Source organism: Cupressus sempervirens, chromosome 9 (assembly GCF_028749045.1).
Source record: "Cupressus sempervirens isolate cs-2001-9-10 chromosome 9, ASM2874904v1, whole genome shotgun sequence".
In the NCBI taxonomy this organism is placed as follows: Eukaryota; Viridiplantae; Streptophyta; class Pinopsida; order Cupressales; family Cupressaceae; genus Cupressus; species Cupressus sempervirens.
In genome coordinates this window covers 34,999,585-35,022,714 of record NC_143126.1, presented here as the reverse complement: position 1 = coordinate 35,022,714, position 23,130 = coordinate 34,999,585, and positions in this window count along the sequence as shown.

Below are 23,130 nucleotides of genomic sequence, written 5' to 3'. Positions count from 1 at the left end.
GCTTTTTGTACATGTAATATTATGACAAGTGAGCTTAGCCATGTCATCACCAACATGTCTTCTACACATATTTGGCCTTTTTTTCTTAGAAGAACAAATATGCTAAGAGATATAACAAGTTTACTAGAATATGCTTATGTAAACTCTATCTCAAAATAGTCATCACCAAAACTTGCATAAATTCTTCCAAACTTAATGTATTATGATTATGAGATTAGCTTCATATACTAGACACTTAGTAGTATGTCCCTTTAATCTCATTTGGTGAAAGTACTCAATGATCTATCTGTACCAACTTGATCTTTCCATTGTGCTTCTATTAAATACCACAGAAAACTTCTATGTTCACATCAATGAAAAACATATTCATGAATGTAACATATCATCATGATAATGATTTAATCATGTTTATACAATACTCCCCCATAGAAGTATCATCACCATTCATGCTTCCAACAATCTCCCCCTTTGGCATTGATGGCAGCATAGATGAAAAACATCTAGTTCAAAGAATACCAACTATAAAGACCATTATCATTTCTTTTCAAATCCTCTTCATCAATCTTTCTCCCACATTGATATACCTCAATGTGCTGTATATCATGATATAATCTATCCCTTCAATATACTCCATATTAGACTATTTTTCATGTTGTAATCTCTCCCCAGTTCACATCAATGTCAAAGGTTTCAACGACCATCTATCTCTGCAACAACTATATCTGACTTTTTCAAGTGTCCAAAGGCACTATTGAAAACAAAATCCATTAAGAGTCCTAAATGACTTTTTCCATCATAGATACTCCCCCATACACCTAAAGCATCAACATTCATTCCAAAAAAACAATAGTATTTTGTAACATTCGACTGATGCACTCTTGCATTATGTACACTGATGTAAGATGGGTTAGAACCCTTAACATACCTCACAAATACTCAAAAGTCTCTTTGGTTAGAGGCTTAGTGAAAAAATCTATAATCTTCTCTTTGGTGCTTGCGTACTCTAATCTGATTTCTTTTTCTGCAACTTTCTCTCTCAACATATGATACTTGATAGAGATGTGCTTAGTCTTAAAATGAAACACTGGATTCTTAGACATATTTACTATGCTTGTGTTATCATAATGTATGACTATAGGTTCACTAAATTCTATCCTTACATCTTTCAACATCTAGTTCATCCAAACAACTTGATTATAGTTGTTTGCTACTACAACATATTCTACCTATGCTATACTTTGTGAGACACAATCCTACTTCTTGCTTAACCAAGAAACCAACATTACTCCAAGAAAGAAGACTCCACCACTTGTTCTTTTTCTGTCATCCATACTACCTACCCAATTAATATCAATATAGGCATATAAAGTGAAATTATTGAATCTTTCATATCACAATCCAAACTTCAGTGTTCTCTTCATATATCTAAACATCCTTTTAACCGCTACTTAATGCATGTTGAGGCTAATTATTGACTCTACTTTATGATAGTTTTAAACACTTTGTTTAACACTCTATTTTATTTTGATCAAGACATTTGTGAACTGATGTTTGCCTAAATTGATGATTAACCTATGGGTAGATAGTATGTCATCTTTTGCCAACATTATATATAATGCAGTATTTTATATAATCATCAGAATGTGTGTCCTAATATTTGAATTTAATTTGATAATGCTTATTTGCAAATATCTTTGCATTATAACTAACCTATTAGCAATGAAGCTAAAGGTGATTGGAAGAATTCAAAGATAAATGTTGAAGACAACCAATAGCATTCAAGGAGAAAAGACATTGAGGTTTAGCCATGGTGGAAATGTTATAATGTTACCAAAGGACATGGCTACGAGTATGGAGGAGCTATTAAAACTTGCTATATTCTTTGCATTTATTATTATGTCAAAGCAGTTATCTAGACTTTATTATTCCCACCTTGATCCATTATCTTTTCTTCCCCCCTTAAGCTATTATATTTCTTTCTTTTCTCCTATGGATTTATAGCTAGTTTTTTTGTTTATCTATTTTGGAATAAGTGTCAATCTTCTATTTATAGGAATTGGACGAATTGTGTTAGGGGTTAGAAGAAGAAAGTTTATGACAAGAAACTATTAACTCTTGTAGTGAGTTTTTCTTTACAGTTCTATGTATTGTTCCCATGTAATGAATTTCTAAAATGTAATGAAATAGTTCTTGGTTTATATTATGTTCTAGTAGATTAGCAGAAGCCAACCAAGGGGCCCCACTTAGGAGGTGGATTAGATTAGAGTAGTGTAGATTTTTTTTTTTAAAGTATCCTTAGTTTTGCAAGTAGAAGTTATAAGTTCCTTCATGTAGCATCATACTTTGTGAATGGTCCTACAACATATGTAAGAATAGTTATAGTAGATGAACTGAGTTGGAATATATGTTAGCATTTCATTGCATTTCTAGTATTCATTTCAATAAAGAGTTAAGTGTGTTAGTTTCTTGTAGCACTAGTGTAGGTTCTTTCCTTGCATTTTACTTTCCTACAACATAAGCATAATGACTCATTAAGAGACCTAGTGCATATACTATGGTGACCATTTCAAGTATATATCCCTATGTTGAGAAGATTAAATGCACCTCATGGTGAAGAAAAAAAATCCTTAGATTGAATACACTATTCCTAAGCATGGCCTTGAGCATTATTATTATACACCTATTGTGAGGTAGACCATTTTTGGCACCATTTTCGATGATTGTGTCAAGCTAGGAGCATTTTTGAGTCATAGTTCTTAGTTAATTTTTTTTTCTAGAAATTTGCAATTTTAAAACTTTATTCACCAGTGTGAAAAATTTAATTGCATGCATCGAAGAGGAAGACAATGAGATGAATATGGTAAATTTCTTCCATGGGAGTCTGTTAATTTGAATGAAGAAATTGAAGAAGAAGAAGCTTTGTTGCCTTTTGAAGATGCAAGCCCTGTTTTTCCTACATAATCAACCGCAAGAGTAGAACCTATACATACAGTGGTCTTCAACCTTTCGCTATAATTTTGGCCAATTTCCTTGATAATAATACTCTAAATCCACCAATTGTTAATAATCCAATACCAAATGTTCCTTTTTAGTAGCAACCTCAAAATCTAATACCTCTAGTAATGGCACAACCTACCTTTCCATTCCCTCTTCCAAGTCTTGTAACCAATGCTAATCTAAAAAATATACCTCCAACTATTCTCGCAAAGTTCTATGGCCTTGCAACTAAAGACCTTCAATACTTTCTTGTTTGAGTTTGATATACTCTATCATAGTTTTGACTACAACACTAATGCCCATAAGCTGAAATTATTTCCAGAAACATTAAAAGAGTTAGCTTTATGATGGTTCATGAGCTTAGTAGTCAATGCAACAAGAACTTGGGATGAAATGCAAACTCTATTTCCAAATAAATATAAAGAGTATTTCAAAGAATCTGGTTTAAGAGGAGATGATGTCTCTAGGATGTCACCAAAGGAGGAAGAAACAATGGAAGACTATGTTTCACATTTCTTGTATACACTATAGAAGAACCCTCAACATGTGTTGTCTAAGGATTCACAAAAGCTAGTCTTTCTGAGATGTGTGAATGATAACTATCTAGAAGCACTAGAGTTGTTGGCTAGTGGTGATGTATATCAAGCTTCCTAGGATGATCTCAAGAAGATCTATCAAAAATATTCAAGGTCAACTATGAAGAAAGGCCATGGACCTCATTCCACAATCACTAAAGTAATTAGCCAATGTATTTCAAAGCTCGAGATATCTAGCCTATTGTCAAATTTTAAGCACGATATTATAAATGATGTTGCTACACATCTTGACACAATGACTGCTAAGAAGAAGCATGTAGAAGCTAAATTACAGCTAACCGAATACTAACCTCATTTCCAAAAGAAGAAAAAGGATTGCCAATGCAAACTAGTTGCAGGTATGGAGAACCAACATCTTCCAATTGAGTACCTCAAGATATATGGAGATGATGAGAAAGTATTTTTTGTTCTCAACATTTGCCATGGGCCCAACATCAAGGTATGCCTTAGGACCCTTTGCAAAATTCAAATTCACATGGTAATCAATGGAAAAATCATAATCCCAAGGTCCTCCACAATATCATCAACCTAATAGGAATAATGTTGGGCAAAACAACTAGCAACAACCCCAATAGCCTTAGAATTCCCAACCATCCTGACCCAACCAATAGAATAACCAATGAAAGAACCAACATAACTATTGGGAAAACTAATAGAACCAATGGCAACCATTGCAAGGGAATTGGTAGTCTACAAACCAATGGAGGGGACCTCAATAATGGCTTAATTAAAATACTAGTACTCAACAATTACCACCCCCAGTTCAACAACCTACTCTAATGCCACCACCTACAAATCCTAGACCTCCAAAGCAGACACAGTTACCTATACAACATTAGCCAAATGCAAATAGCCAATAGCCACAACAACCCATGTATATTGTTGATGCTCAACAATATCTTGCTTATGCTCTAAGTGTTGTAGATATACATCTGAGATCTAGTACAACTTTACCAGCACTTAAACCACCTCTTAAAACTAAAATGCCAGATACTCCTGTAGCATTAGAACCCCTAGTCTTTAAAGAGATTGACTCAACCAATGTCACTATCTCAACCCAAGCTCAACTAGTGTTAGAACCTCCTTTTCCAAAAAAATCTTATACAAAGTAAACATGTACAAACAAAGGAACAACCTTTTGATATTGTTGATCAGTTGAAGAACATGCATGTCCAAATACCCCTATTCCAAGCTATTAAAGATGTTCTAATCTATCGAAAAGTTGTTATAGATGCCTGCTTGAAGAATCCTGAGAGGAAGAAAAAAGACCCCACCATAGTCCATGTTGTGGGACAATTGGCTGACATTATGTTAGGAAAACTAATCACCCCAAAATATTCTAATCTAGGTAGTCTAGTTGTGGATGAGTATAAATGGTCAGTCTATTAAAAATGCTTTAATAGATCTTGGTGCTACTATAAATGTCATGACCAAGGACACTATGAAGAAGTTGAAAATAGAAGGATTAAGGGTTCTTCCAAAAATTTTGCATCTTGTTGATAGTTCTATTGTCACCCCTGATGGGATGATAGAAAACATAGTTGTAAACTTAGACTCTTTAGAGTATCCTGCAGACTTCATGATTTTGTCCCCCAAAGTTAACCTATTCAGTTACCCTGTCATCCTAGGTTGATCATGGTTAGCTATAGCTAATGAAAATATAAGTTGTAGGTTAGGGAATATGACCATATCCAATGGCCAGGCAACAAAGAAATTTGATTTATATCCTTCAGCACAACCATTACTAGATTTAAGCACATCTGTTTGGCTAGATTTAGGGGATAAAGAAGAAGAGTTAAATTCTATAGTATAGCTCATGATGTTACATAGACAATCCTTTCTAAAGCTATAGGAGGAAGATTCAATACTTAAGAGTATTCTTACTAACAATTGTGTGGTAGAAAAAGATGTATCAGAATGTTCTGTGTTGGAATTAACCACATAAGAGGAATGTGATAAGAATTGTACTCTACTCAAAGAACCTGACATTCTTCATCAACTCTTACCATGTGAATTAGAAGCAAGTCCAATCTTTGAAGCTACTATAATAGAGTCTACCACTACTGTTGAGCTATCCAAAGGTCATAATCTCCATGTTAACCCCAAAATAACATCCACACAAATGGAGCAGTCAACAAAGTTGCTTCAAAAGAATGAAAAGGCTTTTACATGGAACTATGGTGATATGAAAGGGTTGAGTCCTACATTGTGCACCCATAAGATATACATCAATGAAGGGTGTCTACCACTCTGTCAACCACAGAGAAGGATAAATCAAAGCCTTAGATAAATAGTTAAAATTGAATTACAAAAATTACTTGACACTAGTTTTATTTATCCTATAAGTGATAGTAAATTGGTGTCACCCCTGGTCATAATGCCCAAAAAAGAAGGAAAATGGAGAATTTTTGTACATTATAGAGAATTAAACAAGGCCATCAAAAAGGATCACTTTCCTTTACCATTTATAGATCAAGTTCTAGAAATTCTAGCTAGAAAGAAGTATTTCTCTTTTCTAGATGGGTATAGTGGTTATAATCAAATCAGTATTGCTCCTAAAGACCAAGATAAAACCACATTCACATGCCCATGGGGTACTTTTACATACTCTATTTTTCCATTTGGTCTATGTAATGCTTCTGGAACATTCCAATGAGCTGTTATTAGCATCTTTGCTGATATATGGCATGATTATATAGAAATATATATGGATGATTTCACAAAATTTTGAGTCACCTTTGAGGAAGCAATGATGAATCTTGAATTTTTTTTTATAAGGTCTCAAGAACATAATCTGACATTTAATAGTGAAAAATGTTTAATGCTAATGCAGGAAGGTGTGGTACTTGGTCATTTCATATCAGCTGTAGGAATACAAGTGGATCCAACTAAGATAGAGGTTATTAAAACATTGCCCATACCTGCAAGACTGAAAGATATAAGACCTTTTCTAGGTCATTCTAGATATTATAGATGTTTTATAAAAGATTTCAACAAAATAGCTTGTCCCTTGTATAAATTACTAACAAAGGAAGCTGAATTTAGTTGGACACCTGAATGTAATGAAGCCCTCCTACAACTTAAGAAACTTCTCACTACAGCTATAGTTTTACAAGGCCCTAATTGGAATTTTCCTTTCCACATATATACAGATGCTTCTGACTATGCCATAGGTGCAGTTCTAGGATAACAATCCAAAAATATTAAAAATGCAATATATTATATTAGCAAGAGCCTTCATGGACCAGAATTAAACTACACAGTGATTGAAAAATAATTGTTTGTAGTAGTTTATGGTTTGAACAAATTCTGGCACTACATAATTGGATATCCAATATTTGTTCATACTAATCATGCAACATAAAAATATCTTACAAACAAACTTTCTATAATAGGTAGGTTAGCAAGATGGTTACTATTGTTGCAAGAATTTGATATAACTATCATTGATAAGCCTGGAAGAGACAATGTGGTAGCTGATTATTTATCAAGAATCCAACATGATAATAATGACACTACTCTAGTAGATGATGCATTTTGAAGTGAGCGTTTATTTCATATTTCTATTCAAACTCTATGGTATGTAGATATTGCTAATTAAATTGCATCTAATAAAATGCCATAACAATTTTCTTACAAGGAAAAGAAGCTTCTTGTAGAGAAAATTTTCCATTTCTCTTGGATATATAATCTTTTTTTTTTACACTGGACCTGATCAAGTTTTGAGAAGATGTGTGAGAGAAGATGAAACATATGACATTCTATATGCATGTCATAATGAACCATGTGGAGGGCACTATGCAGCAAAAGAATAGCCTTAAAATTTTTAGCAATTGGTTACTATTGGCCTACACTTCACAAAGATGCAACCAAGTATATACAGAAGTGTGATAAGTTTCAAAGGATGGGCTGACCAACAAGAACAGAAGACATATCTCTCAACCCACAAATGGCATTAACACCATTTGACAAATGGGGCATGGAATTCATTGGTACAATTGATCCTCCATCCAATGGAAAATCATATATCCTTGTGTGCATTGATTACCTAAAAAAATGGGTTGAAATCAAAGCCATGAAGCATCCTCGTGATCACAAAGTTACAAAATTTATGTATGAAGAAATTTTTACTAGCTATGTTGTACCCAAAGAACTCGTCACTAACCAAGGTGCACAATTTACTTCTAAACTAATCTTAGAATCAATGAAACAATATAACATTAGGCACTATAAATCAAGTTTCTATCACGCTCAAGCTAATGGACAAGTAGAAATCACAAATCGAGAGATAGAGGACATCCTAACAAAAATAGTTCATTTGCACCATAGGGATTAGAATACCAGATAACCAGAAGCTATTTGGGCCAATAGAACAACACGGAAGACTACTATAGGGTTCAAACCATTTGAACTCCTATATGGAAAGTAGCAATGCTCCCCATTGAATTTGAACATAAAACTTTAAGAACTGCACTAGAGTTGGACATTCAACTCGTGCAGCATAGAGAGAACATCTTATACATCTTAACTCTTGGATGAAATGCACAAAGCTACTTTGGAACACACTAAAATTATATAGAATCAAAGAAAAAAAAGGCATGACTCCCAGATTAGCAATAAACAATTTAAAGATACGCCAGGCAAGCTACAAATAAGATGGTTCGGTCCATATGAAATTAACCATGTCTTTGAAAATAGAGCCAACCAATTAACTACCATTATCCAATGCCTTTTAAATTATTATTAAATGGTCATAGACTCAAGTTCTATAAATGGCCCCAAACAAAAGAAGGTAATTCTTCCTGCAGCAAAAGGTGTTAACCTTCCGCCTGCAGCTGTTCAACACTAATTTATTTATGCATGCACATAATAAAAACTTTATACGCACATAAAGTTTCAAATTTCTCCATTCACTTTCTAATTTCGTCTTTTTCCACCTCATCTCATTTCTTTACCTTGATGTATCTTTTGCCACCTTTTGGCATGTGTAATGATGAATTAATAGGTATAAGCTTTTCAAATTATTATTCATTTATATTATGTAGATTTTGTTGCTTATATCTAATACTACATTCTTTATATTATGGTGGCACTATGCCAATTCCATGGACACTTGTCCATATTTTGTAGGGGGTAGGGAAGGTTACTAAAACCCAATGACATTCCTATTTATTTGTAAAGATTTTTTTCCAAATATTTATACTTCCTTTATTGATGGAATTCAATTTTCATAAGTATGCAAGTGTCTAGGTGTCATACCCCTTATTCTTGAATGATTCCTTATTGTCAACCTATGATGTGACCTGTATTTAAATTTTAATCGATCTAAATCCCATTTTTGGATGATTTTCACACATCCATGATTTATTCTCATTAAAGCAATATTATTACTCATAATGAATTGTTATGACATTAATTACTTGTTAAATGAAATGTGAAAATGGGTCGGCAAAAAACAACAAAAGAAGCCTAAATTCATAAGGGGAAATAGTGCAACTTGTGCAGACAGTGAAAGTGTTAAGAGGAAATGGGTTGAAAATTATAGCGATGAGAACCAGTGGAGCATTTTATATTTCTCTTAGATGTAGAGGTAGTGATGAGATTTAATGTGTGTGGCCGGTTAGGGTATTTCTTAAGTTTAATTGCATTTGATGAAGAAGTAGCCACAAAATCCAAAAGGACGTTTGATGAGGGACAAGCTTCTATATGGGGTTCAATAGTGGTTGCTATAGAAGAGAAAATTGCAAAAGTAACTAGGTTACCAAAAATAGGAGAACATTATCTTAATACGCATGATGCAAGATCAACCGGAGCTTAGTTTCTCATACCAGCTGATCCTCAGTTGGATATTACCAAGCAAGGTCAGAAAAGGACATCTCTCCTACCAACATACAATGAGTTGGCCATGTACATTATTAGGTACCTCACATGTGAAGAAATATTTTTATATTACATGCACATCATTTTAAAATTCTCAATTGTATAATACATAATTATCCAGTAAATGTTCCCAATTTCTTGTACAATATGCTACGTATTAGTGCTGAAGAAACCCAAAAGGGAAAGGAAAATTTTGTCACCCATCATGTCGTAATTAAATTACTCATAGATAGATCACTTAGGGATATCTCTCCCATGTCAAGGATAGAATTTGTCCAAGCTAAAACACTACAACCCTGGGCTATCCTTAATGAATAGCCCAATGAAGAGAATGTAGTTCCCACTGATGAACCTACTAAGCAAAGGACTCAAAATGCTGAAACTAAGAATGTGCAAGAAAAAGTGTATTTACCTATTCAAGAAACTTAGAAACCTACCTCTAGCTAAGCAAAGAGAAAATGGAAATTGCAAGAAGGGACCTTTTCTCTAGTAAAAGAAAAGCCAAATCCTATAGTCATGAGGGAAAAGAGAACTAAGATGGAACCTGTAGTAGTCACTCCTGTAGCAAAGACACCAAAAGGAAGAAGTAAGTATAAGGTTGTGATACTAGAAGAAACCCCTAGAAGAAGAAGTCCTAGAATGAAAGGAAAAATTTCTAAAGAATCCACTTCATCCAAGCCATCCATTAAAGAATCCCTAGTAAAAATTGTTCCTAACAAATCTCCTCCTCACTGTGAGACTAAAAACATTCCTAAAAACCCTAATGAGGAATTTAGGGTTGAATTCAATGAAAATAAAAATGATACCCCAACAATCCAATCAGGTACTTCAAGCTGTAATAATGAAATAGTTCTTGAGCAAGTTTATCCAAACACTAGCCTAGTTCCCTATAGATCAACATAGCTTATTGGTTTGTAGAATAGTTATGGAGGCAATAGAGAAAGAGGAAAAGAAAATATGAAGAGGACAGTAGTTCCATTACCCTACAAAAACTCCTTTTCCAATTTTTTGGACAACATATGTTTATTGAAACCTTATGGGGAGAGGAGAGGAAAAAGATGAATATAGTCATAACATCCCAAGGTGAAGAAATTTTAGATTTGAAGGATAAATTATCAGATCAAAAACAAAGAATGGATCATGCCCTCAAATTGGTTGATCAAACACTTTCTTCTAGGCCACCACCTCAGATTTATGCTATGTTTTTAAAGGAACAATTTCTTTTATTCTAACTTATGCTAACCATTAAGATTATAAATGCAGAATTCAAATCAGCTTAGGAATTTTATGGTTTATACCAGAATTTTTCATCCTAGTAGTAGAATTTTCTCTATGAATTATATGTGCACAATTTTATTATCCCATCAGAAACCCAATGGAATCCTTTACTCTATATAGGGGATATACATCTGAGGGCTTTGATGTCCTCGATGTATAATGAAGCAAACTATGATAGTCAAATAAACAATTACAGAGACAAGGAAAGAACAAAGCCCTTCCCATTAAGATCTAAGAGTAGTAAACTAAAAGAAGTTCTTAGGGACTGGTTTAGATTAACTTGTGGGGATAAGAAGAAGGGAGTAAGTGATAGAATCTTCACTGCTAGAACCAAGGCCTATGCATATTATGAGAACTTACCCTACTTTCCCTTCTAAAGAGCCATGGTTAGTGTTATAAGTAGATGGGATAGATTATCTAAGACGCTTAAAAGGTTAGAGCTACATAGTCCCATCAATTTGGAGGGTACCCTTCACTGAGCTCCGAAGTATATAGAGTTAGGGAAATAGGCTAGACTAGAACTATGGTGCCCACTCACTATGAAACCTCTAATGCTCATGTGGCCCCTACATGATATTAATGTCAATAGAATTGACAAGCTACAAGAGGAAAATAGAAGGGAAGTTTGGGAAAGAACATGAGGATTTTACTATACCTTCAAGAGCAATAGGAAAGGATGGATTGGAGTTGGGGAATTCAGGTCACTGTCTAGGAAATGCAATGCTTAAGGACAAGCATTAGTTTACCAAGGGGTAGATGATCAGGCTAATTATGGCCTCTATTTTATGATAGTTTTAAACACTTATTTAACGCTCTATTTTATTTTCATCAAGACATTTGTGAACTTATATTTACCTAAACTGATGATTAAGCTATGGGTAGATAGTATGTCATCTTTTGCCAATATTATATATATAATGCAGTATTATATATAACCATCAGAATATGTGTCCTAATATTTGAATTTAATTTGATAATGCATATTTGCAAATATCTCTGCATTATAACTAACTTTTTAGTAGTGACTCTAAAGATGATTTGAAGAATTCACAAATGAATGTTGAACACAACCAATAGCATTGAAGGAGAAAATACATTGAGGTTTAGCCATGGTAGAAAAGTTATAACGGTACCAAAGGACATAGCTGGGAGTATGGAAGAGCTATGAAGACTTTCTATATTCTCTACATGTATTATTATGTCAAAGTGGTTGTCCAAACTTTATTATTCTCACCTTGAGCCATTATCTTTTCTTCTCGCCTTGAGCTGTTATCTTTCCTTCTTTTTCTTCTACAAATTTATAGCTCGCTTGTTTTCTTTTTTATTTTGGAATAAGTGTCAATCTTCTATTTATAGGGATCAAACCAATTGTGTTAGGGGTTAGAAGAAGAAAGTTTATGACAAGAAACTATTAACTCTTATAGTGAATTGTATTTACAGTCCTATGTATTGTTCCCATGTAACAAATTTTTGAAATGTAATGAAATAGTTCTTGGTTTACATTCTATGCTAGTAGATTAGTAGATGCCAACCAAGGGGGCACACTTGGGAGGTGGATTAGATTAGAGTAGTGTAGATTTGGTTTTTTAAGCATCCTTAGTTTTGCAAGTAGAAGTTGTAAGTTCCTTCCTGAAGCATCATACTTTGTAAATGTTCCTATAGCATCTATAATAATAGTTATAGTAGATAAACTGAGTTGGAATATATGTTAGCAGTTCAATGAATTTTCAGTATTCATTTTAGTAAAGAGTTAAGTGTGTTAGTTTCCTACAACACTAGTGTAGGTTATTTCCTTGCATTTCACTTTCCTGCAACATAAGCATAATGACTCATTAAGAGACCTAGTGCACATATTATGCCAACCATTTCAAGTATACGTCCCTAGGTTGAAAAGGTTAAATGCACCTCATGGTGGGGAAAAATAATCCTTAGATTGAGTACACTATTCCTAAGAATGGCGTTAAGCATGATTATTATAAACCTATTGTGAGGTGGACCAATGCACTTCTTTGGGATTAGCTTGAAATCTTGCAATAATTCCAATTGCATTTGTTATATCCATCCTTTTGTGAGTTAGATATTGAAATCCTCCAATCATAGATCTATACTTCTTTTGGTCAATAGTAGGTGTCTCATCCTTTGAAGATAACTTATGTCTAGTTTCCATAGGTGTTCCAACTGGTTTATATGTTTCCAAAACAAACCTTTTCAATAGGTCTTTCAAGTACCTAGTCTGAAAAATAAAGATTCCTTCTTTATCCTAAGTAATCTGTATTCCTAGGAAGTGTTTTATCTATCCTATCATACTCATCTCAAATTCCTTGCTCATTTCATGTCCAAACTTGTCACTTTCATTATCATCTCCACCAAATATGATATCATCAATGAATATTACCAAAATCATCAATCCATCATCTATTTCTTTCCTATATAGATAATTGTCTATCATACTTTTGCTAAATTCATTTTTTTTCAAATGCTTGTCCAACCTTGCATACTAGGTTATGGGTGCTTTCTTTAAGCCATACAATTCTTTCTTCAATCTACATACCATTTCCTTGTCATTTGTTAAAGGAAAACATTTAGCTTGTTCTATGTATATCTCTTCTTCAAGTTCTCCATTCAAAAATGCTGACCGTACATCCATCTAATATATTTTGAATTTCTTATGTCTTGCATAGGCTAAGAATAGCCTTATTGCTTCAATTCTTGCCACAGGAAAATAGGTTTCATCATATTCCATTCCTTCTTTTTCTAAGCATCCTTTACATACCAATCTATCCTTGTTCCTTAAAACTTCACCTTGTTCATTCATCTTGTTCCTGAATACCCATTTTGTTCACATTACATTCTGGCCCATAGGTCTATGGAACAATTCCCATGTCTCATTCTTTACTACTTGATCCAATTTTTCTTTCATAGTTTCCTTTCAATAGTCATCTTTACATGTCTCATCCACATTCTTTGGTTAAACTTGAAATATCATACATAGTTCTTCATTGATTCTACTTCTTGTCATGACACCTTTTATCTATGTTGTTGATGATCTACTATGGTGGATGATTCTTTCTCATATTTTTACTAGAAGTAGGAGTTGTTATCTCAACTCTTAGCTATGTTCTAGGTTCAAAAATTTATTCCTACCTTTGCTTGCCTTCATTCTACAAATCATTGTTAGTCTTAAAGAATACTTCATTACTCTTTGATTTAATAACAACAACATTCTCATCATCAGAATTGTATTTTCTTGTATCTTGAATTTCTCATCAACTCTTACATTTGCACTTTCAACAATAGTTTTAGTTCTCAAATTATAACATCTATAAGCTCTTCTTTTCAACGAATAACCAAGAAACATACATTCATCACTTCTAGCATCAAATTTACCAACATCATCATCTCTTTTGATATAACATTTTCTACCAAAAATTTATGAAATACTTAACTGTAGTTGAGTGACAAAACCATAGTTCATAAGGCATATTCAACTCAACTCTTTCTTTTTCTCTAGGATTAGACCTCTATTCTTCAATTTGATTCCCATTCTACAAATCATTGTTAATGATAGCTTCCATGTTTTCATGGTTAGCCTTTGGATCAACAATATTTACCAAAGCTATCTCTTCTAATACTTCCTTTTCCCTAACCAATTTAGGCTCGTTATCTTTAACATCACAATCATTCAAGAATCTTTCCACACTAGTTTTAAATTTTTCATCTTCATCAAAAAGAGAACTCTTTCTAATCTTTCTTACTCTCTTAGGGCATGTAGATGAAATATTACCAAACTCATTACATTTCCAACAAGAAAAAAATGTCCATACCTTCTGGCTCTATTTTCATGATGAGATCAATACCTTCCTTGATCTTCATGTCTTCTTTGGATCTCAATCTACCTTTACTTGTGCCTCTATCTAGAAACTCAGTGCTCGAATCTTAGGACTATCTTTTTTGAAATAACTCACCACTGATCTCCCAAAGTTGTTAAGACTTATCTTCAAGGATTTGATGCTTTGATACCAATTGTTAGAAACAATAGTCTAGAAACATAAAAAAGAGGGGTTAAGGGTGAATCAGTTATCCAATTAAAAAATTTATCAACCTTAAGTAATCTTAACCATTCAATCAAAGTAAACAAGCATAACAATATTCACATACACAATTACACCAGATATATTAATGAGGGAAACCCTTGATTAGAGGGAAAACCCTAGTGGGAATGATCCCTGGTAGGAGTTGTGCTAACCCTATTAGGAGTTGTAGAATACAAAAGGACCCTTTGTCAAAACAACTTCTGGGGCAAGACCACTAAACTCAGTATCCAACTGATCTCTCAACTATTCCTTGTAGAATAATTGTTTTTAATAGACTTCAACCTATTTCCTCTTTACTTTCAACTAGACTAGTCATTGTTAGACCTTGCAGACAAGGTCATGAACCTCATATCCAAATAAAAAACCTTGGATCTCATAGAAAAACCTAGACAATGAATTTTTCTCCAACTTTGTTTTGCTCTGCTTATCTTCACATTCTTCTCTTCATGCCTCTTGCAATCATTCATTCATACATAACAAAGGAAAACATCCTTCCTTTATACTATATCCATAAAAAAAATTCCTTGAGTCGCCTATTACACCTTCTCAATCAATTATTATAGGACCTCATTAAGAACACATTACCCTTAGCGATAATATCAATCAGTCGCCTTATAACTTGAATAACTTTCCATAGATGTAATATTATGACAAGTTAGCTTAGCCAAATGAACATCAACATGTTTTGTACACATATTTTACCTTGCTTCTTAGAATAACAACTCTACTAAGAGATATAACAAGTTTACCAGAACATGCTTCTATAAACTCTATCTTAGAACAGTTATCACCAAAACTTCCATAAATTCCTCCAAACTTAATGTCTTATGATTCCAAGGTTAGCTTCCTATACTAGAAACTTAGTAGCATCCTCCTTTAACCTATGTTATTGAAAGTACTCAATGATCTATCTATACTATCTTGATCTTTCCAATCTACTTCTGTCAGATACCACAAAAACTACTATGTTGACATCAATGACACACACAATCATGAATGTAACATATCATCATGATAATGGTCTAATCATGTTTCTACTATACTCCCCCATGGAATTATCATACACATTCATGCTTCCAACAAATAATGATAAAGGTAAAACTACATCATTGAACTTCCAACATGTGTGAATATGTAGGGGACCCAAATGCTAAGATGTCACTACCTCCTAACTGCATGATTATCTAGTTAGGATTCCACTCCCACTATCCATGAAAGATAATAAATGATCCATATAAATCTAATCAAACCTTAAATTACTCCTAAAAAAGTAATCCTCATAGCCAAATCTATCTCAAGGGTAATACAAACTACTAAAGAAAATATAACCAAAATTTAAAGAACACTCATCCAATAGCAACACCTTATACCAAGACAACATACATATACCAAGTACATATCAAGTACCAAAATCATGAGATAAATTCCACAAAAGATATCCACCTCAAGTCAAAAGATACATGTCAAAAGTAAAATCACCATAAATCACCAATAACTATCAATGAAAGTAAAAACCAACAATAAATACATCCAAAAATAAGTAGAACACCAATAACTACACCACTAAAGGAAAATACAAAATCTATGGAGGAGACTAAGCCTACATACTACGGAGTGTCATCACATGCTCAAGCTACTTGAGTTATCCTTGAATTTTCTGTCATTAGACCCTAGTCCCTCAAGTGTTGAGTTACCCTAGATTGGTCACTTTGGACCCCTAACCCCCAACATGACACATGCAAAACTAGGAAAAATAGTCATACCTCTCACTAGGTATCATCTCATTCGAACCTTAGCCTATACAAGAACTCAAGGCATGGGCGAGGCACATCTTTAACTTATCTTCTTATTGTATCTAAAGGAAAAGGGCTAGGGAAGATATTTTAACTATAATTTTGTCACTTATTATACAACATGCAATAGTTTACTCTAGTACTAAGCACTTTGGATCCTGGAACACTATTGCGAGCCACTCTTAAAGTCACATACCTAGACAACCTTCCTTAAGCACATAAACCTAAATTGTGTCTCATGCCGCAACACCCATAATGATAGAACTTGGTTACTTAATAGGTAACCAAAAAATAATTTGGTTCTCAAAATCAAAATAACTATATATTCTCACCAAATAAATCTCATAAAAATAAGCCTAAATTTTGAATCATTAAGTACCTCCTGACAACTAGTCAAATAACCATCATAAAAAATATATTAAAACACGCTTCTAGTGCACATCATAGTTTGGCCAGCTAAATAGTTCACATAAAGGTCATCACAAAAATAATACATTGAATTAAAATTTTGAAAACCCATTACAAAAATTACCAACAAAACCTCATGTAAAGTCACATCAAATAATACAAGGTTTCATTGAATGATTTGGATTAGATTATTTTCAAATATTTTTTTTGATTATATAAAGGGTATACGAGTGTAGATAAATTTAGTATGTTGATTATATTATAATCTCATAATTTATTATTATTATTTAAATAAATAATATTTGATACTAAAGATAAAAAAAATTTCAAAGTTTATAACAGTGAGTTTTTTATGCATTTTCTCTATGTAAATCAGCTAGTAATTTAAACGTTATAATCTCATGTGGAATTATATAGATATGAAACCAATATCAATGGAAAGATAATTTAATTTCATAAATTTTTAATTATTATCAGTCATAAAGAAAAGTTCATTTGAATGGTGTAAAATATGAGTCTTCCTAGCAACACTAATCATATTTGAAGGTTGCCATTTTAGAAGAAAGAGTATAACTTTTGTTTGAATTATTTATAAACATGAATAATATATTTTTGTAAATATATATTTTTTGAAACTTATAAGCGTGTTCTGTGCATCTCTAATTGAAAAATCAAGCTCAAATAGGCCTAGTTTTAGCATGACAGTCAATATTTGACCATGTTCATACAAATGTTCAATCATATATGAATTTTATATATGTTGACTAAAATAAAAATGTGAGTTTAAAAGAGGCTTTACATTATTTATAAAAAAATATCAAACAAAAGTTATAGCAGAATCAAATGTTTCAAACCCTTAAACTGACACTCAAGTTACTGCAAACAAATTTATTCCTAATAAGGAATATAACTATATATTTTAATTAAATTTATAGAAAATAGTAAAATTATAATTATAAATATAAGGACGATAATTTCTTTTAAAACCTCTCTACTAAGGTTTCCAAACAAACTTTCTTAGAATATCAATTATGTCATAAACACAATATTTAATAAAATTCTACTTATCTCTATCTATAGGAAAATTGAAGGTATTCATTCAAATTCAAAGATAAATTGACAATCAAGAAAACACAGAGAATACAATATTTCCAATAGAAATTGCAAAGAGGTTTGAAAACCCTTACCTTCAAACACCAAGTTGATTTGTTAAGAGAAAGAAGAAAACTCAATTGTAGACTTAACTCCGAAGCTTTGAAAAAAAACTTTTACTTCAAAATCTAAATGCATAACCTATAACTTGTCTTCTAAAATCTCTATTCTAAATTATTGTATTGTTCTCTAAAAATATTCTCCCTCAAAATGGCCAAAATGGCCTCATGACAAAGATAAATAAATAAATAAAATTAATAAAACTAAAGTTTCTAAAATGAGTAGACTTACAAAAGAAGGTAATTCAACTAAAATAGAATAATAGTTTTTCTTTATTTTCTTAATTTTTTACAAATAAATAAAATGACTTTACTTTTTTTAAGAAAATAAATACATAATTTCTTTTTTTTCCTTTCTTGTAATATTGAATAAATAAATATGCTTTATTTATTTACTGTATTTTCACAAAATAGATTTATCTTTTTTATAATAAAATAAATAAATATTATTTCTTTAAAATTAAATAACTTATTCCCCACTAGAAAATCTTTTTCATTTTTATTAATTAATGTGTAATAAATTGCATATAATTAGTTTAGTCATTAATAATAATTAAATCCCACTAAGTATATACAACTCTAATTTTACTACCATTGATTAAATATTTATGATAAATCAATATTTAGTCTTTAATATATTAATTTATCTTTTTTTCCAACTTATAGATTTAGACTTTTTATATTAAGTCTTTTAAACAATAAACAAATATTTAATTAATTTAATTTCTTAATTAATTAATTATCCTAGTATTATAATTCTTCATTTTATTTAAATAAAATTTAATAATTCTAATATAATTTGATTGAACTAAATACCATAATTAAAGGTTTTACTAAATAAATAATATAATTAAGCCCACATCAACAAAATCATTGAAAACCCAAACTCAAACAACACATAAAGATAAATTTGTGGGTTTAAAAAGGAGTAGAGAGTCAGATACAAGTCCTTGTAGGACAAGTTTTTAGACTATAGCTAGGATTTGACTAGATCATTATCTTCCAATTCTTACCACTGAGTTATTGTGAAAGGACATACTCATCCTAGCTACTCATGGAAGCTAATGCTTGATACCTGCAACTTACAACATAAAAGATGAGCATGCACATATGCATAAATATAACTAAAATAAATAGGAAAGGGTAGGGAGTGGTGCATCGTGTAGATCTTGACTACAATGTGACTATGACTCCCTCCCTTAGCCACACACCAGACACATCAGAAAGAAAAGTTAACTAGGCATGCACACCATACACATACAAGTATGGGTTGATTGAGTATCACAATGAATCGTGAGTGAACTCATCATATGCTCATATATAAAAATGAATATTACTATGAATGTACCCCAATCATCATTAAAGACATATCATCTAATATTGTTATGAAAGAAATCACATTTACTAACTAAGAATTATTAAAACAAAATTAACACATCAGTAATCATAATCATTAGACAACACATAAAATATAATCAACTATGTAATCATAAATGATATTTTGAAGTCACAAAATAACATCATTCCATATATCTCTATAAATAACACATGTATGAAATAAGCCTAAAAGAGCTCAACACATATAACATAAAGAAAACTATGGCTAGGCATTACATCCACCCCCTAGAACTAGGCTGACTCTTGGAAACCTGCTACTATGACTAGGGTAACAAAAGGTCAAAATATATTATCCAAAAATGATCACAACAAGTTAACTATGTATACACTTTCAATCACTAAGAGCAATATGAATTTTATTTAAGAATAAATCAAAACATATATTGATCTAAGTATCATTAGTTTAATAATTTAAAAAAAATTCTAGACCAAGAAACTATCTCTCCTACTGAACACAAAACATAGAATGACATCTTAGAATCCATCAAAGAAATTAAGGATACAATGCATAGAAATAAACTAAGATTCTAGAACATAAATATAATGAGTTTGCAAGTTTCACATTCAAAAATTCTATTTTTCAAAAGTATGTTGTTCAATTGTTTGGATCTAAGTTTGATGTCAATAAATGTTTTTTATTTAATCTTATTACAAATTTAATTAATTGTTTAACTAAAGGTCCACAATATGCCTAGGGTTCCCAGAGTTGAAATTTGGGCCCTGATATCAAATGTAACGCCCCACTCAGGAACCCAAAACAAATAAACCTAATATGTTACAAAGTTTACTAAACTAATTTTTTTCTAAAGTTTATACAAAATCAAAGTAACAATGTGGAAGCAATATACACAAACACAATTTTTTTCACACTTACAATTACAATGTAGATTTCATTCATCAAGGTTTCCTTCATTTTGAGTCACGTTTATGATTTCTTTTATAAATTGTTTACTTGTCTTAGGTACAATGTCCATAATAATAAAAATATAACATATTAATCTCATAAGAAAATGTATGGATAGAAATGATAAAATGAACTATGTGAGGCGTCACCCCAACCCATCATAGAATAGATGTCTTTACTTGCATTTTGATTTTCAGGATTTTGATATTTTGACACTTATTCAAGACTTAGATGGATAGTGGCTTGGTTATCTATTGATTTTAACATTATAGTAGTATTTGCATCTATGATATGTACTAAGAACCTGATATTGTGAATGTAATTAATGCAACTTTATGATAGGATAGAAATTTGATTTTGGTGTGATGCAAAATGTTAATTTGATTAAGATAATTCATGATTTAATGTGATATGCAGATAGATTTTAATTTGATTATGATGATTCATGATATGCAGATTTTGATATTTTAACATTTTGAATGATTTATTTCAAATGATTAGGAAAGAAAATTTAATTGAATTATGTTAATATGATTACATAGAATTTGAAATTATATTCATTTATGATAGATATTTTATGACCTCCTTGGACTACTAATGCTCGAGTTGAATGTGTAGGAAGTGGAAACATGAAAATTTTGGGGGGAAACAAGTTTCAAACCTATGTGAACACAGTTTAACCAATGTGAATCTTTGGAAGATTGAAAAGCCTCATTGTGAAGTATTTTATTTCATAAATGTAAGTTGTCTTACTTATGAAATTGTTAATCTCAATGATGCATTAGGGACATGTCATGATGATGTGGAATGGGTTTTTTTTATGCATCACTTGACACTTGTGGACATTGTGTGTTAATAACATGTCATCTAGGGTTTTGGTCATGGTGGAATTTTACCATAAAACTAATTACCTTTTTAATGAGTAAGTAAACCCACTTGACAAGGAGTAGGATGGGTCACAATCAAAAGAAATTAGAAATTGGACTAGGCTAGGGTTTTGAGGGGTCATTAGGTGGTCCTAGAGTGCCTTCTATGTGAAAATGAGTTACCCATATGATAGTATAACATGTTAGGGACCTAATTTTTACCATGATAGTGCCTAGTCAGCCTAGGGGGGACCTTTACCCATGCATTCTTCCATCAATTCGAAAATGCAATTGTCACATGTGTTCTCTCCCATGTTTCCACTAAGTCAAATATAGTAAACTTAGAGGGAGACAAGATTGTAAGAGGAAGTGGCTTGGTATTTTTACCAAAATAGTTAGTGGGAAGGCCTTATTATAGAATCATGGACAAATTAGTGTGGTGTTCACCCACTTTCTAAGTTTAGAGACAGTTAAGGTTTTGGAGGAAGACTAAGGGAGCTCTACAACAACTATCATTGGCTTTATCTTGGACAAAGGTTGGTGTTCAAACCATGATCATTTCCTTTCTTTCAACATTGCATAATCAATCTACAAGTATGGAGTATTTGTTATAGGAACATGCATTCTATTGTGAATCTTTGTATGTTAAATTTTTGTATTGTGTTGTGATGGTGTGAATATATATCGTGTTCATGTAAATTTCTTAGCTTTCTTTCTAGATCTTCTTGTTTTTGAGTTGAATGTCAAGTGTTAATGGGTGTGAAGGCATCACTCACCCTTGGGAGGGAAGAGAAGTCTTGGTTGAAGGGGTTAGTTGGGCTCAACATTATAGTTGAAAAAATTTACCTCATGATAGCCTTGAGAGGAAAAAAACAATTATAGTATGATGTTTGTATTATGGATATGGCATCTCCTCTTTGAAAAGTCAACCTTCACCCAATGTTTTTATGATTACAATGGTGAATGTGCAAGCCATGGGAGGATTTATTTTCTCCGATGTAATATGTTTCATGCATTGACAACTGATGTGTGTGGGTATCTTATTTGGACTTGTTTCCCCTACTTGGTGGGTGGCTTCATAGAAGCCTAGCATCAGAGGTGAGTGTCCATGGTTCCAAGTTTTGTGTTGTTTATAGGTTTGAGAAGATGGTTCCTATGAAGAGATTAGGGTTTCCCTCTTGGAAATGTTGAAAAATCAAGTGTGTAGAGAGTCAAATCTTCCCATGTCATCTCAAAATGTGTTGTGATGTTAAGTCTCCATTTTTGTTGTAATGTGATGTAAAAAAATAATTTCTTATTAGTGCATATTGTTGAAATTATGAAGTTGAGAAATTGTACAAAGAGGCCTTTGTAAGGAAATATTTATTCTAAGTTTCACACTATGTAATTTGATGTGTTATGGAGAATTTAAGTAATGAGACCTTCTTATGTTGATTGTAAATCATTTGGTATAAATAGTCCATAGTTGTCGTGTGGAAGATTATTATGGATATAGCTGACTCAATTCAAAATGTAGCTTAGTTGATTTGTAAAATCATATGTTATGAAATGGAAGAAAGTTATCATATTTTTATAGTTCATTTTATTTGTATGAAAATAAGTTCATTTGGATTTCAATTTCTAATAGATCATAAGTAATGATTTAATTTTTTTCTATAGCAAACAATACCAATTGTAATCTAAACAATAGCAGTTGAAATTATAA